Below are 6,061 nucleotides of genomic sequence, written 5' to 3' on the forward strand. Positions count from 1 at the left end.
AAACTGCATAGGGGACTGTAAGAAGTTGGAACTCGGAAAGGAGAAACATCAGAGGCCTGGTGTCCAGAACTACCTCAATGAACGAGGCTGTACATGGGAAGTCAACCCTCCTCACTCTTCACACATTGGAGGTGCCTGGGAGCACATGATTGGGGTGGCGCACACAATTCTCAACTCCATGCTGCTACAAAACAAGTTTCACTTCTCACAAAGTCCTGTGCACCCCTATGGCTGAGGTCACAGCTGTAATCAACGCCAGACCTCTCGTTCCTGTCTTCACCGATCCAGACTCCCCATTCATCCTGACTCCTGCTATGCTACTTACCCAAAATGTTAGTTCACCCACTCCTCCTGGAGATTTATACTGACAGATTTCTTCAAGCGCCAGTGAAGACAAGTGCAGAGTCTCACCAGCAAGTTCTGGTCTCGCTGGAGCTGTGAGTACCTCCCTACCTTGCTGAGCTGACGAAAGTGGACTGAAGATCACCGCATCCTACAGAGGGAGATCTTGTGTTCTCCTAAGAAGCCAACCTTACTGAAGCACAAATTCGTATCACTCTGTATTGGCCTAGGCCTACTACTTACCCTTGGCCACCCACATCATCCTCTACTCTCTTCACTGCCTCAGCATACAACACATTCTGTTCTACTCTGACCCTGGCAACCTCAACCGGTCTCTCTCGCACCGGACACTTCTGATCCCCAGCAAAATTGACGCACACTGTTTTTTTCACCGATACTACACATTCCTTTGTCCCATGCCCTCCTGCACACTTCTCACATCTCGGAATCTCCCTCCAACACACTGCTGCAACATGACCATAAACTTGCCATCTGAAACACCTTAGTGGGTTCGGCACAAATGCTCTCACTGGTTTATAACTGACATATTGTAATATGACTTTATCAGGTAAAAATTCAAAAGGACAGACAGTGTCTTCTCAGTTTCACCATGGTTGCCACTGGGTCTGTGTTGCACCAAACGGGTGGCGTCACACAGGGAATTAAACATTTTAGTTGCTCCACCTCCACTCCCAATGGGCCTGAATAATCCTTTGCATGACCATCGGGGCGATGCTCTTTACCACACCTGCCACCCACCACAAGTAATTCCGGTTCAATTTCTAAGCCAGAGACAGCAGAATACACATCCTCAACACATCTGCCCACTGCACTCGGCTCTTCTCTTTCTTCCTCAATGTCCATAACCATGTCTATCTGTTCACCATGCTCATGCCGCGTCTTCATCCGCTGTACAGCTTCTCCAATACCCACCTTCTGTTCTTTAGCCCAATTTACTAGTCTAGCTATCTCTGGACTTTCCAAGCTTCCAAGCTCCAAAAACGTGCCACAGTCATCAGCCAGGTCTCCTCCTCATCCATCGCAGTTTCTCGATGCCATGGTCACATTAAACTTCTTCTACGCTGTAGTAAAATTTATGACATGCGTGTCATGAATCATAAATTATGAAATATCATGTATATATGTAGCCTATGCTAAAATATATAGAAAATATCTCGAATGAATACAAACAAATACAAAGCAGGGGAATAATCTGCATAGAAATTTGGACTCAATTAGGAGATTCATGTCAATTCAGTAAAACTATTTCTCTGGCTTTGACTGTACATTTTGTGTGCCAGTGTTAACATTTCCATTAAAACAAACATGCAAATGACTGTGCTGTTATGTGAGATAATCTAGTATCATCACAAACCACAAAACACTGGATGTGTTTTTTTTTTTTCACTGAGCAGTGTGAATTTTACTATGAAGATACTATAGTCACATCATTTCTAAACCATGCTTTTCTGTGGTTCTGCAGTGGAAGATCCATTATGGGATTTTGGCATTGAAGCCTTTTATCTACTTCCACAGAGTCAGATGAACTCTTGGATAGCCTACCATTTTTATGTTACTGTGTCCTGTATGAAGGAAGTTAGATCCAGTTTCGCGAGCCAATGCTGTTAGCGTTAGCTCAATGATTGAAAGTCTACAAGAAAAAGGGGAACTAGATAAAGGGCTTCATTGCCAAAATCCCAAAGTATCCATTTAATGCCACTGTAGGCACAAAGAGTGATGAAAATAACTTTGACTGCCACACTGTGGCCCTACAGGGGCATAGATGAATGTCTCTGAAAGCTTCCTCAAATTTGCTTCCAACTACATTACCGGTAGCCTATATGAAAATATGTCTATTGAGAGCCCTTTGCTGACTATATCCAACTAGAAAAATTATTTTGCCTCTTGGTGTTTGATTTCGTGTTTCCCGAGTGGAGCAGCAGTGTAAGGCACTGCATCTCAATATAAGAGGTGTTACCGCAGTCTCTGGTTTGAATCCAGGCTGAATATCATCTGGCTGTGATTGAGAGTCCCATAGGGCAGTGCACCATTGGTCTGGGTTAGGCCGTCATTGTAAATAAGAATTTGTTCTTAACTTTAAATAAAGGTTCAATTAAAAAATACCTGATCATTATCATATTGTGACTCTTTTTAAATCAGTATAATTATCACATTTCCCACTCTCCTATAGTAACACCATCAGGCCTATTGTGTTCAGGAGCCTTTTCAAGGTGATCTGTTAAAGGATTTAAAACAATACAAAACAATAACTTCCCTCTACCAATTAGCATGATTTCTCCACCAATACCCTTGTTTAATTAGTAATCAGTCATTGAAATAGTTTGGAGCTGGATTAATTGGAACATTAAAATTGATAGTTACACTACAAAATACTTCTACAGTATATGTACACTACTGTTCAAAAGTTTGGGGTCASTTAGAAATGTCCTTGTTTTTGAAAGAAAAGCAAAAAAAAAAAGTCAATTTAAAATAACATCAAATAGAACAGAAATACAGTGTAGTAATTGTAAATTACTATTGTAGCTGGAAACGGCACATTTTTTACATCTACATAGGCGTACAGAGGCCTATTATCAGCAACTATCAKTGCTGTGGTCCAATGACATGTTGCGTAATCCAAGTTGATCAATTTAAAAGGCTAGTTGATCATTAGAAAACCCTTATGCAATTACGTTAGCACAGCTGAAAACTGTTGTTCTGATTTAAAGAAGCAATAAAACTGGCCATCTTTAGACTAGTTGAGTATCTGGAGAATCAGCATTTGTGGGTTCGATTACAGGTTCAAAATGGCCAGAAACAAAGAACTTTCTTCTGAAACTCGTCAGTCTATTCTTGTTCTGAYAAATGAAGGCTATTCCATGCGAGAAATTGCCAAGAAGCTGAAGATCTCGTACAACGCTGTGTACTACTCCCTTCACAGAACAGCGCAAACTGGCCCTAACCAGAATAGAAAGAGGAGTGGGAGGCCCCGGTGCACAACTGAGCAAGAGGACAAGTACATTAGAGTGTCTAGTTTGGGAAACGGATGCATCACAAGTCCTCAACTGGCAGCTTCCTTAAATAGTACCCGCAAAACACCAGTCTCAACGTCAACAGTGGAGAGGCGACTCCGGGATGCTGGTACGGTCTACAATATGCAAAGCTGAGGTTGWGTTTTTGTAAGCAGCCTGTTTTAATATTTCCATCAATGTTTTTACCAGGGGGTTGCATCATGCAAAGTTTCTAATGAATGACCAACTGGTTACCATGGTGTTCCACCCTCAGTCCTGCTGTAACATATCAAAGGTCTCTTTGTGAATTCAACACTTCCCTGATCCATCCTACATGTTATACTTAAATGTGAGAGCAAAATGGGTTGTTCCAAACAAAACAGATTGCCATACACACCTTGCCTTCCACCTGTGAACAAGGAAATCATCTCTGCCTCACATCACATAGCAGGCTATCTGGGCTGGGTTAAAAGGAGATGTGCCTGGGAAAGAAAAATATWTATTTTTAAAATGCAAGAAAGAATATCCTCTTGGCTTATCAAGGTTGCCTTTATGTTATGTAAGTACCACTGATTTAATTATGTTGCATAGTAGCTGGAACCAAAACGTTTTTGTTGTCCATCCTTTCCTTATTACTGAATAAATCGACAGCATGATGACACAGATGACAAAATAATAAATAGAGACCGTATYTGCAAAAAAGAATAGATCTCTGTTAAAATTTGTTACATGTTTTATGTATGGTTGCATGAAGCTTTTAATTTGATAACTGCTAACTTTAACCCAGTTGTTTCCWAGGTGATAAACTTTAAGTAGACTGTAGTTTATGACTCAGCTTTCCACTGTCCACTGAGGTCAAAGCAGTTTAAAATGAACTAATGCTAAGTATTTGAATGACATTTAAAAAGTAAAGAGCAGTGTGACGTTTTAGTAATTGTTAATATACTACATTGAGTGTACAAAACATMAAACACCTACTCTTTCCATGACATAGACTGACCAGCTGACTCGAGGTGAAAGCAATGATCCCTTATTGATGTCATTTGTTAAATCCACTTCAATCAGTGTAGATGAAGGGGAGGAGACGGGTTAAATAAGTATTTTTAAGCCTAGAGACATGGATTGTGTATGTGTGCCATTCAGATGGTGAATGGGCAAGACAAAAGATTGAAGTGCCTTTGAACAGGGTATACTAGTAAGTGCCAGGCGCAGCGGTTTGTGACAAGAACTGCAACGCTGCTGGGTTTTTCATGCTCAACAGATTCCCATGTATATTGAGAATGGTACACCACCCAAAGGACATTCAGCCAACTTGACACAACTGTGGGAAGCATTGGAGTCAACATGGGCCAGCATTTCGACACCTTGTAGAGTCCATACCCCAAAAAATATAGGCTGTTCTGAGGGCAAAGGGGGAGGGGGGTGTACTATTCTTTCTATTTATCCAGCTTAACAGCGTACACCCAACATGTTCCCCCTGTTGATGATGCTTATTATGCATTATGGTTGAACTAAGAGATTACATGTCACAATAACACTTCATTCATACTAATCAACCTAATAATAATGACACACCCCTCACTATTGTCATTGGTTGCAATAATTGCACTGTTTGTCTACACAACCTGTTTCAAGCATTCATGAAATTACCCTGAAGAAGGCACAGTGATGCCGAAARGTTGGTGTTTTACCCAATAAATTACTGGGAGTTTATATATAGAGTGTGCGACTCTCTTCAAATAGATACATTGTTGTTTTTATTCACAGTTGTCACATACATTACATCCGTGTCAAGTGATGCCACTACTCCCTCAACTACACCAACACCCACTTCAAGTGATTCCACCACTCACTCAACTACACCAACACCCTTTTCAAGTGACGCCACCACTCACTCAACTACATCAACAGTCACTTCAAGTGATTCCACCACTCACCCAACTACATCAACAGTCACTTCAAGGTGATGCTTACCACCTTCAAACTATTATTCAATAGTTCACTTCAAGTGGTGCCACCACTTTCTCTCTTCAATATATGGGCAAAATTGTTTGCTCAACCAAGTCAGCTCACTCGCTTAGACTATCTCTGCGACTCCGAGCTTCACGGCAGTCATCTTCGATGAATTGGCCACCACTTCACTTACGGTCTCAACTATGATCTACAGCACAGTCACTTCTGAATCTTCCTACCATCTTCCCTTCAACTTTACACTCCTAAAACAGTCACTCGCAAGTGATGCCGACCTCAACTCCCTCAACTGCATCAACAGTTCACCTTACAAGGTGATATCACCAGTCTCCATCAAAGTCACTCTCACATCAAGGTGATGACCACCGACCTCAACTCATACTCATCTTCAGAATGATCTTGCTAAGTGGATGGCCAGTCCACTTCCCTCAAACGCAGATCAACGAGTCACTGCAAAGGTGGATGCATACTACGCAAAGTCTCAACTTACGAACCAACAATAGCACCACAGCTTGCAAGGTCGATAGGCCACAACTCCACTTCAACGTGGGCGATATTCAACACCCACTTCCAAGTTGATGCCCACCACTCCCTCAACTGCATCAACAGTCACTTCAAGTGATTCCACCACTCCCTCAGCAGTCACTTCAAGTGATGCCACCACCTCAACTARATCAACAGTCACTTCAAGTGATGCCACCACTCCCTCAACTACATCAACACCCACTTCAAGTGAT

Source organism: Salvelinus sp. IW2-2015, linkage group LG4p (assembly GCF_002910315.2).
Source record: "Salvelinus sp. IW2-2015 linkage group LG4p, ASM291031v2, whole genome shotgun sequence".
Classification (NCBI taxonomy): domain Eukaryota; kingdom Metazoa; phylum Chordata; class Actinopteri; order Salmoniformes; family Salmonidae; genus Salvelinus; species Salvelinus sp. IW2-2015.